A 12956-nucleotide genomic window follows, 5' to 3' on the forward strand; every position below is an offset into this window, starting at 1 on the left:
AACTTACTGGCTACCCCTTTGGCGTCATGTTTTAACTTACTGGGTACCCCTTTGGCGTCATGTTTTAACTTACTGGGTACCCCTTTGGCATCATGTTTTAACTTACTGGGTACCCCTTTGGCGTCCTTTGGCGTCATGTTTTAACTTACTGGGTACCCCTTTGGCCTCATGTTTTAACTTACTGGGTACCCCTTTGGCGTCATGTTTCAATACAAAGCCAATGGAGAGAGTTGCATTGTTTTCCCCCCGGTGGGCGAGGTTTTCAGACTATGACGCATTGCGCTCTGTCTCTATTACTGCGTCATTGTGTCTGTGTTGCTGCAGAACTTCATTGCTTGATTTTATTACTGTTAGAGCAGCTAAGGATCATAGACACAACTCTCCTAAATAACTCGTAGCTGTTCTAAAATCACTGTAAACCACTGTTAATTATGCAATCTAAGAGAAAAGCCTCAGTGTTTCATTTTGTCATCACTATCATTTTGTTTCTACTAATTGCCTTTTATAACAACAATTTTAACAATTAGGTCAATGTTGGCATACTTAAGACAATATGTACACACAATAAACAATACAATTAATTATTAGCAAGAACCCAGTTCTCACAGGTTTTCGTCAATTCATTTAATTTGATTCTAAATCTATTCTGTGTAGGAGGGAAATCAGACTGTGACTGTGAGGCTCATAACCACAGCACAGGAAGAAGCCCTTCACCTACACCTTGTAGCTGAAAAGATTCTGTTAGCTGAAATCAGTAGAGATGTTGGAATCTTCTTTACAAGGGGAAGTAATGGCCTAATGGTTAGAGAGTCGGACTCGTAATCCAAAGGTTGCGAGTTCGAGTCTCTGGCCGGCAGGGATTGTAGGTGGGGGGAGTGAATGTCCAGCGCTCTCTCCACCCTCAATACCACGACTGAGGTGCCCTTGAGCAAGGCACCGAACCCCCAACTGCTCCTCGGGCGCTGCAGCATAAATGGCTGCACACTGCTCCGGGTGTGTGTTCACGGTGTGTGTGTGTTCACTGCTGTGTGTGTGCACGGTGTGTGTTCACGGTGTGTGTGTGTTCACTGCTGTGTGTGTGCACGGTGTGTGTTCACGGTGTGTGTGTGTTCACTGCTGTGTGTGTGCACGTTGGATGGGTTAAATGCAGAGCACGAATTCCGAGTATGGGTCACCACACTTGGCAGTATGTCACTTCACTTACAAAATAAACACAGATGAAACAAAACGGCCACTGATGCACAAGATATTTATCCACCTAACAGACCACAGCAGCTTTCAGTTTGAAACAGATGTTGAGCTGCTCGTGCCATACTTCAGTAAGACTGGCAATACTATCAGATTATCTTTGTCATTTACAACAACTGAATGATTATAAAACCATCAAAATATCTTAAAAGCTTGTCTGATACTATATACACACAATTTTACACTTTTCTATTTTCATACCTAACACAGACAGAAAACTACCTTTCAGAAACTATCAGTGTTAAATTATATAAATGTTTAAATTTTTCCACTATTAAAAAGAGTTAAAGGCTTCATTAGAGCCAGAAGAACATTTATATGTTGATATATATATATATATATATCAAAACACCATACCATGTGAACTAGGAGGGCCAAACTCTGTTGTGGGAGGATTCATATCAGATTGATTTTTATCAGCAGATAGTCTTATTATTACACCAGACTTTTCACTGTACAATTGAAGAAAATGTTTCAGACTCTTTATTTGTTCTGTTTGTGTAGTTGGCATCTGATTGGTAAGTTACGAACACATTTCCATGCCCTAATTTCTTCCTGTTTTACCATAATAATGCTTCTGCTGCTGTTTTCACCGAACCTGTTTTAATAAGCCAAATACAAAAATATGAAACTATTGAAAATGTCAATTGACTAATATTTATATTAGACACATTTATATTACTCTACAAGCAGATAAAACATATTAAAGATCAAATTACTGGTTCAAATTGTCTGTTCATGTATATCACCTTTCTTTTGCGTCTCTGGTTCTATTCTTCAGTTCATGTTTAAAGGTTGCATACAACATCTGATTTCAGGCTTTGTAAACTATCAGTAGCCTTAATCTGTGACAAAACATGTTCTTCAGGTGTGTTTGGTGATTTAGTGTCAGTGATGGAGGGAGATTCTGTCACTCTAAACTCTGATGTTACTAAAATACATGAAGACGATGATATACTGTGGCATTTTGTAGCTGAAAAGATTCTGTTAGCTGAAATCAGTAGAGATGTTGGAATCTTCTTTACATATAATGATACTGATGGGAGATTCAGATACAGACTGAAGCTGGATCATTAAACTGGATCTCTGACCATCACAAACACCACAACTGAACACGCTGGACTCTATGAAGTAAAGATAAGTGAAGCAAAACTGTCATCAAAAACATTCAATGTTTCGGTCTATGGTGAGATCATTTGTTCAAGCGTTCACATTCTTGTTTTATTAAATGAATATTTGGGTTTAGCTTATTCGACTGTGTTTGTGATTTAAGGCTCAAACACAAACATTGAGCTTAATGTCTACAGAAGTATGAATATTCCTTTACCTACATATTGAAAATGTTTAATCATGTTATAGTTTTAGATGACATGCTCTCACAGACCGTCAACACACTACACTGAAAATAACACTGTTGTTTACACTTATCCATATTTCTGTTTATTATCTTATTTCCCAGCTCATCTGCCTACTCCTGACATTATCAGAGACTGTTCGTCATCATCATCATATTGTTCACTGCTGTGTTCAGTGTTGAATGTGAGTGATGTGACTCTCTCCTGGTACAAAGGAAACAGTTTATTGTCCAGCATCAGTGTGTCTGATCTCAGCATCAGTCTCTCTCTACCTCTGGAGGTGGAATATCAGGATAAAAACACCTACAGCTGTGTGCTCAACAATCCCATCAGAAACCAGACTCAACATCTGGACATCAGTCAACTCTGTCACACATGTAGCCCATCCCAGCCTTGTGCAGGTCTACAATTTTGTCCCTAGCGTCCTTAGACAGCTCTTTGGTCTTGCCCATAGTGGAGAGGTGTGTGAACAGGTGTCTTTTATACAGGTAACGAGTTCAAACAGGTGCAATTAATACAGGTAATGAGTGGAGGATAGGAGGGCTTCTTAAAGACAAACTAACAGGTCTGTGGGAGCCAGAATTCTTGCTGGTTGGTAGGTGATCAAATACTTATTTCATGCAATAAAATGGAAGTTAATTATTTAAAAATCATACAATGTGATTTTCTGGATTTTTAAAAAAATATTCTGTCTCTCACAGTTGAGGTGTACCTACGATGAAAATTATAGATCTCTCCATTCTTTGTAAGTGGGAAAACTTGAAAAATCGGCAGTGTATTAAATACTTATTTGCCCCACTTTAATATATCTTGTGTGAAGATATATTACAATATACTGAATTGTCTTAATTGTTCAGATTCGTACAATGCATTAGCAGCTTCTTCTTGATTCACCGGTTTACATTTACAACTGCATAAAAATATGGGTTGATTTTCACACAGTTCTGAACAGAAACAGCAGACGGGCTGATTGAAAATGCAAATTTCATTCTCTGACAGGAGCTGGCACTTTTGCAAAGGCGGAAACATAGCGATTTCCCTGGTAACGGCTGTAAAAGCAGCACTGCACTTATAAATGCTACTAAGATAAAACAAAAATGCTATCAATACTTTTCTGAAGACAGTCAAGTCTCCTTAGAGAAACATTCACATAAATGCGCTGCATTTTGACTTTGAATAAATACTGCACATTTCAATGGAATCATAGCCTTTTAAAGTTTACTCACATTAAGCCATATCACGGGTTGTTCCTCAAATTTAGAACTTCTTGAAATGGTGATTAAGATTTTTCAGAAAGTGAAAGAGAAAACATTCACTTGAAAACATTACCATTTAAGATATTAATGCCCTTAAATTAGATAAAAACAAATTAAGGACCCACTGAAACACTGGGGAAGGTTAATCATCTCCATCACAGCTCTTTAACAGTGTACGTTTGTTACACCATGACACTGAAGTGGGGACACAACATCCTGCTGGTACAAAAATGAATTCACACCAATGTTAATTTAGACAGTAATTTTACACAGTATATGTTATAATACATCATTAATTACATTGTTCTCTCCTGCAGCACTTTACACAAATTGCAGTTACAACCACCAGCAGAACAACAGCAGCACATATTCCTGCTATAACTCCTAAAGGCAGACTTGAATCTGTAATGATAAAGACAGACAGTCATTATTACAAGAGATCAACTGATAATCAAGGTTACTGCTTGCTTTTTCTAATATTTACATCCTTCTACTTTGGTCATCGGCTGTTTGATATTGATATAACTGATAAATGGCACCATCTGGTGTTCTTTTGAAGAGGAGCTAAAGCAGCATCACCACTAAGAGCTCAACGTGGAGCAGCAGCATTTAAAGAACAACTGACTATTACACGAAACTGAAATGAAAATAACACTCACCAATGACAGTAATGCTGAATCTCTTTATGCGGATGATGCTGATGCTGTGACGATGGCGGATCCTGCGGATGATCTGCAGTCCAGAGTCTGTTGTTCTGGTGTTCATGATGGTCAGAGATCCAGTCTGATGATCCAGCTCCAGTCTGTCTCTGAATCTCTCATCACACTGACCATCTCCACAGATCTTACTCTGATCTCCAGTGATTTCAGTGATGACAATGCCATTAAAATACCACATCATCAAATCATTTGGGTTTTTTATTACTTGACTGTCTAAAGTGACAGATGTTCCTTCCTGCACTGACTTTCTCTTCATTTCATCTCGTTCATCAAAAGGAACGTCTGGAACACAAACCAACAGCTGATTGTAGTTCTATATTGATTAAAGAAATACCATAAATTCCACGAGAGAACTGTAGATATGCGCTTTCTTGGCTATCACTCTGAAAGGCAATATTTTTCGTTTATTGATAAATGTTGGCAAATGTTATGATAAACTATATGTCTGCATGTTATTTAAAATACAGGAGAATAAGTAGTATACATCTAAAGATAATATATTTGAATGTCACTACTAGGGGTGAGCGATATGTATCATCTACAATAATATTGTAATTGTTGTTTAAACGATACGTGATTTGACATTATCAAGTATATCGCAAAAAACAAACATTCAAGATAAGTGGACAAAAATGCCCCCATATGACTTTGTCTTTTATATCATCTGATTCTGACATAGTTAATATAACACAAAGGCCTAGTTTCACAGACAGGGCTTAAGTTAAACCAGGATTAGGCAATAGTTCAATTAGGACATTTAAGTAGTTTTTATAAACTTGCCTTAGAAAAAAAAAAAACAATACTGGTGTGCATCTTGAGACAAAACAAAGGCATCTTTTAAGACAAGTTAGTGCAAGTTTCTTTCAGTTGAAACAGCTCAGACTTAGACTTAGTCTGGGATTAGGTCTAAATTTGTGAAAGAGTGGCTCTCAAATATCAGCACGACTGCAAATGTGATGTTGATTTGATGAATGAATTGGTTGATTGAATGACTCACTCGTGCAGTAAGTTGCTGCCACCTACTGTCGATCTTCGGTTTATATTTAAAATACATTTTCCCTTAATTTCCCTTCATTTTAATGAACTCAAAAGTGCATTTCTAATTTAAAATTTAAGCTCCTGCACAGGTTAAATGACTCACCATAAACAGCAACATTGAAGATCTTTTGAATGATTTTTATGCTGCTTATCAGTAGTTCATAATCTCCAGAGTCTGTGGTTCTGGTGTTTGTGATGGTCAGAGATCCAGTCTGATGACCCACCTTCAGTCTGTCTCTGAAAATCTCTTTACACTGATCATCTGTACAGATTTTACTCTGATTTCCAATGATTTGAGCGATACAAAAGTCATTCAAATACCATCTCATTTTGTCCTGTTGGTTAATTTCATCATCAGTGTGTAGAGTGACTGAATCATCTGATCATCTTCACAGATCTTACTCTGATCTCCAGTGATTTCAGCGATGAGATTGTCATTAAAAAACCATGTCATCGAATCATTTGGATTTTTTTCTAGACCGGGATCTAAAGTGACACATTCTCCCTCCATCGCTGACTTGGTATTTGTTTTATCCGTTTCTGCACCAGACAAACTGAAACAAAAACCAACAGCTCACTGCAGGATCTTTTTTTTGGAAACTAAACAACTACAGTCCAACAACAGATGTGTGAATGAATACACTTGGGACCCTCTTGCCAAGTTGGTGTCTCTGTGATTTACAGTCTCTGATGCCCACGCACCTTTAAAGTAGAAAAATAATGAAGACAAAAAAAAAAGTAATTTAGAACAAACTTTTGGTGCATGGACCCATAAAAATAACAAAAAACAATGAAAAAATAACCCCAAATTATGTGATTTAGGCATATTTATCATGCTTTAAAATGTTACATGACTCACCAAGAACACTAACACTGAAGATCTTTTGAATGATTCTTCTGCTTATTGCGTGAAGTTGGAAAACTCCAGCGTCTGTAGTTCTGATATTGGTCAAGGTCAGATCACCGGTCTGATTGTCCAGCTTCAGTCTGTCTCTGAATCTCTCATCACACTCATCATCTGTACAGATCTTACTCTGATCTTCACGGAAAATACCATGTCATTCTGTCTTGTTGGTTTGTTTTAACATCAGTGTGTATAGTGACCGAATCTCAATCCGTCACTGACACTTCATATTTATTATCATCATCATCATCATTACCTGAAAAAGAACAAATAGCCTAATTATAAAGCACTGCTGGAAGACAGGGATATAATATATTCTTATAAGAATATACAAAATATGTACTTTTTTTTTTCTTCTAAAGATAATAATGATTATAGGTAGAGAAATATGTCTAGATTCATAATGCAATACATGCAAACAAACAAACAGCAGAAGAACACCATATATTTACACATTCACTCATCAGACAAACATGCATGAGCCTCATAGATCATTTTAATTACACAAATGTCTCGTTTTGAATGTCTACAAATGGATAAAACTGATCCGAGATCAGGTTAAAAATAACAGTAGACGCTGGTTGAATGGTTCGCCGCTGGGGGGCGGTCTCAATGAACCCCCCCCCCGTATAATTATATGCCATGTTTCGGCTTTTCTTCGCTGATATGCAATAACTAAAAGTTATATTGATTTAGCCAACAGACTGCTGCTCTTATTGTTCAGACGCTAGTACTCCGTTACTAATCGTATATATTGTATTAGGTGTATTACGTAGCGTTCACGGTGAAACTACTGTATAGGACATATAGCATCCTTGCTGTGCTTTGTATTCTTATATTCTACAATGATTTGTTATCATATGGCTCACTCTGATGGACATATTTAGTGTTACAGTCTTCAAGAAAGTGCTGTAAAGTTTTTGTTTTTTTATTTTTATCGGATAATCATTAGACGTTCACTCTTTTCTTCAACATTAAATTATGTGCCATCGTAAAATAGTGTCAGTTTGTGCTGTATCTCGTTCAGAGCATGCATTTAAAGCATAAAGCACCTGATTAAAGTTTTGAAAGCATGACTGCGACACAGAAAACATTGCATGTTTCCGGTTGGAAGGCCAGTGGCTGCTTTGCAAAACATCGACAGACTGGCTATGATGTAAGAGTAACTGATTCTATTATAAATAATGAGGTGAAAGCAAGTGAGGCAATTCAGAGCAGAATGGACCTTTTGACAGCTACAGGAAATGTAAAATATTCAGTGCTTTTTTGCTGTTTTTTGATTCCAGACTAGTACATCAATAATTCAGACTTGATCAATCACATGTGAGACATTATTATGGACCCACCAGAGGTATATGATTGGGGTAAAGCCATGAGAGAGTGGTTTTCTAATTGGGCCACTTATTTCAATATGCTGTTATACCTGTGTTGATTATTCTGCTAATCATGTGCTTCGGGCCATGTGCATTGCAGTATTCGGAAGGAATGATTAAGACAAGCGTTGCTGTTCATAATAGACCACAGTATTAAATTATGATTTGAAGATTTTGTATTGCCATTATTTGAAAGGTACTGTTCCTTTAAAAAACCTTAAGCCTTAACAATTTCTATCAAAAGTGAAGCACTACATCATAAATGATTTAAAGTGGCCTTTGCTGATATTTCTTTTTTTTCTTGCCCTTCACTTTTGATAATCCTTGTGCAAGACATCCCTTGGGTAATTTCCTTCAGTTATGTGCACAGACATACCTACAGATAAAACAAGAACTAGACCTTGGGCACTGTATACCCACAAAAAAATGAGGACTAAGTGCACACACACACACACACACACACACACACACAGAGATGCTCGCTTGCACATCTTACTTGTAATACATCTTGACATCCATATAGGGTATTGTTTGACCTCTGAGTACTTTGATTGGATGCCCAGGACATCCTATATGTTGATGTATGGATATAAATATGACCCATCTTTTAATAAAGTTGAGAGTGTTAAGGAAACACACTGGCTCTCTTTATCAGCTTGATCATTCTCCGGGGATCCTGCACTGCGAATGTTCAACACCACAGCTAGCATCGAGACTGAACACAGCTGTTGATTACTGCAAAGCCTCCAGGCAACTGTTAGGACAAGTAGTCATTTACCCAGAACAACAAGGTAAGAACTTTATAACTTTACTCAGCAAGTATAAGATATCCAATAAATTTGTCTTGTTGCAAATGGAAAAAAAAGTACAAACAAAGAAGGACAAAGGGACTGTCTATGTACAAAAATGTGCGCAGCTAGATTAACGTAAAGTAACTAAGATAGGAGTAAAAACAAACTGCTTTTGTAAGTCAGATGTCAGTAGAAGGTGTTTTGATGTATGTGTTTTTCACCAGGTCATGGAGATCCATCAGTCTGCTGTGATTCTTCTGCTGCTCTTGGCTGTTTCTGCTTATGGTCAGCCAGATAATATAAAGCCCCGTTATCAAAAATTCCTCAATCAACATTTCGGTCCTAGTGTGAGTGAGCATGATTGTGACAAAGAAATCAGTAAGAGGGACATCACTGCCTCTGGAACTGCAAATGACTGCAAAGATGTCAACACCTTCATACAAGCGAATAAAAATAATATTAAAGCAGTTTGTGGCAGAGGAGGAACTCCAAAGGGCAATAATCTGTTTAAGAGCAACCAGCCTTTTCCTTTGGTCACGTGTAAATTACAAAGTGGGCAGAGACACCCAAATTGTAAATATAGAGGGAAGAAGTCCACTCGTTATATTGTTTTGGGGTGTGATCGAGAATGGCCTGTACATTATGAGGAAGGCATAATTAATGTATAGATGACAGGCTGAACAGAGCCACACAAAATTTTACAATATTTTGCTAATCATTTGTTCACCTCTTCTTTTCTGTCTTTTTCTGTCAAAAAAAAGTGCAGTGGCTTTTACTTTTTTTTTCACATGTGCTGTAAATTTGACAACGACTGCTTGATACAGTCCAAAGTCTACAAGTGAAGCACAGCTGTGAACGTGAACACAGTGGCAATATATGTATAACTTTGCATTGTTAGTTGTGCTTTAAAAAGCTATACTAGAATCTCCAATTATATTTGAGCAATATGTTTTTTTTCTCTCTCTTTCTCTTTTGAATAGAATACAAGAATTAAAATAAAATTGACCTGTCTGTCATTATGAGACTCTGTAGGATGGAGAATACTGTCTAACCAGTCCGTTTTTACATTCATTTACATTTTTTTTCTTTAATTTAACTTTAATGATATATTCTTCAGAATCTCTCTGAGATCTTTACTTCTTCATGCACGTCTCTGTGTGTAATAGTGCCTATCATGTGCATGATTCAGCAAGTCTAACTCCGTTAACACTTGTTGAGCATTTAAAAAAATAAATAAACTGGGAGTAGTGAATGTGCAAAAACAGATGAGGATAATAAAGATGATGTTCTCCAACTGTCTGTAATCTTCAAATAAAACTACTCTACTACTCATCTGCTTGATTTTCTTGTATCTCAACAACACCAAATTGGAGATAAATATCCACAAACTAAAATTTTGAGAATAGAAGAGAAATAAAGATAAAACAGCTGGAAATAGACTGAGATCCAGATCAAAACCAGGATGCAAAGTTCTGAATCCAAATCCAATGTGGGCGCAAGACTAAGACCACAAGATCAAGATCAAGACTATTACTCTATGGCTAAAAATCAGATTCTGGATATACAGGTGCACCTCAGAAAATTACAATATGGTGAACTTAGTTTTTTTTTTTTTTTTTTTTTGCAACATTTCAAAAAAGTGAAGCTTTCATATATTTTAGGTTCATTAGATGTAAATTAAAACACATCAAAATATATATATTTTTAATTTTGATGATTAGAGCTTACAACTAATGAAAGTCAAAAATCAATATCTCTAAATTGTCTTAGGTTACGTATGTAACATGGTTCCCCGAAGGGAACGAGATGCTGCATCGAAAACGCACCTGTATATATATTTTTATCCATCTGATACAAATTATTTTCTTTGAATGTAGTTAATGAATAATTAACCCTCAATCTGACCATGGGGTCATTACGATCTCAATTAATATTACTTAGTAAAAAAAAATGGTTCCCTTCATCTCAGTGAAATAAGATTTTCTATATAATATATATATATATATATATATATATATATATATATATATATATATATTCTTTTCTTTTTATTGTCAAAAAAAAAAAAAAATCTAAAATATCCACACAAAAAACGAAGGCCTGATACTAGAGCACAAATGCAATGTGGAATGAGCATACTCACTCATGTACGCACACACATATTTAAAAAAAATAAAATAGTTTTGATTTTACTTTTTAGATAAAAAAAAAGTTCCTGGAATCAAGTTTTAGTGACTACTTTCTACAAAAAGTTTCTGCAAATTTATGTGGCATTAATGCAAAAGCGGGCACTTCAAAATACCTCAAATGACAAAAACTAATTCTAACCTTTGAGAAAAATACTGTTTTTAATGTATTTTATCATTTTTTTTCCAATATATATTACGAAATATTAGAAAAGTTGTGGGAGGAGCAGTTGGCCACTTCCACAAAAATGAATGGCTCTCTGCTGGATATAAGGTAATTACCTTTAAAAAAACCCCAAAAAACTCTTATTTCTACAGGTTTTTCTCTAACCAGCAGATGGCAGATTTCTACACCTACCACCTGGATCAATATCCAGAAACAACTTAAATCAAATTTAGATCATTATTTAAGTGATTTTTTCATGAAAATGTAATATTTCACATGCAAGCTAATGATGTTTGGTTGTAAATAGGTACAAAAGTACTCCATATCTCCCAAAACACAGCTTTAATGTATAGATGAGAAGTAATATATATATATATAATTTGTATGGTTAAAAAAATTACCCCAAAAACAGGAAATGAGGACGATTTGAAGGTTCATTATCATAGCAAAATTACAGTAATTACAAGCAGTAATGACGGGCCCAAGCATAGCCACATGAAGGCTCAAGGAAAACAAAGCACTGTGGACAACTGCATTTAACCGGGAAAATATAAGAGGACTAACCCATTACAACAGGATATTTGAGATCATTTGAAATCTAGCTCAGGTTTGGTAGAAGCTGCACTTTTTTAACCCTCATGTACTGTTCAAAAACAGGTGACCTCCTAACATAGGAGTCTTTATTTTCTAGGTGGGTAAGAGCCAGGTGGAGGGTGGAGGAAATTGCATCGTCCGTAGAGCGGTTTGGACGGTATGCAAACTGGAGCGGGTCGAATGTGTTGGGGAGGCTGGTTTTGATGTTGTGCATGACTAACCTCTCAAAGCACTTCATCATGATTGGAGTCAGTGCTATGGGACGGTAGTCATTGAGACAAGACACAGGTGATTTCTTTGGTACCGGTATGATTGTTGTGGTTTTGAGACATGTGGGGACGACTGCCTGGCTCAGCGAGGTGTTGAAGATATCTGTTAGGACATCTGTCAGCTGTGCAGCACAGTCTCTCAGAACACGGCCAGGTATGTTGTCAGGACCCGCAGCCTTGCGTGGGTTAATCCTAGATATGGTCTTCCTTACGTCGGCTGGAGACAGACAGAGCGCCCGGTCGTTGGGAGGTGTGGGCAGTTTTTGTGCAGGTGTGTCATTCTGCATTTCAAACCGTGAATAAAAGTGGTTGAGTGCATCGGGGAGGGATGTGTCCTCATCACAGGCCTGTGGCAGGGGCTTGTAGTCAGTGATGGTCTGAATGGCTTGCCACAGGCTCCGTGTGTCTCTGCTGTCTGTGAAGTGATTGTTGATTTTTTTGAGCATATGACCGTTTTGCATTTGATGCCACAGGACAGACTGGCTCTTGCTGTTTTGAGGGCTGCTTTATCTCCTGATCTGAAATTATGATCTATAAACATTTATAATTATTTAATTTATGATTTATAAAAATATTTTCAACTACTATTTTTGACTGCCCCTCCCCCACACCTGTGAGATGTTTGCGATTGCGCATTTTTAACGATAATATCTTGGTCTAAACCTAAAGTAATCTTGACAAATTATATACCATTTGAAAGGTTTTAGACTCTCGTTTTTATATTTGGTGAAAAATGAAAATAAAAATGACTATAAAAAAGATTTGTGATGTGGTACCAAACACACTCTAATTCTATACGTATATTTTTATGTGTTTTAGAGATTGAATTCAAATCAAATATTAAGATGGCTGCCTAAACTATTTCTGAATAGGATGTCTACTTCATAAATATCTTGAAAATGTATGGTAATATTTTTTTGTCTTTTGGAAGCTGCATTTAAAATCCACTTAGCTAAGAAATCTGAGGGGGCACGTGTCCCCTCATTGAATGGGCATGAAGCCGCAGACCCTAAGTTTACTGATATTTCCAACGACTCAAAAATCAAATCAGGTCAAA

Source organism: Barbus barbus, assembly GCF_936440315.1.
Source record: "Barbus barbus genome assembly, chromosome: 49".
Taxonomy (NCBI): Eukaryota; Metazoa; Chordata; class Actinopteri; order Cypriniformes; family Cyprinidae; genus Barbus; species Barbus barbus.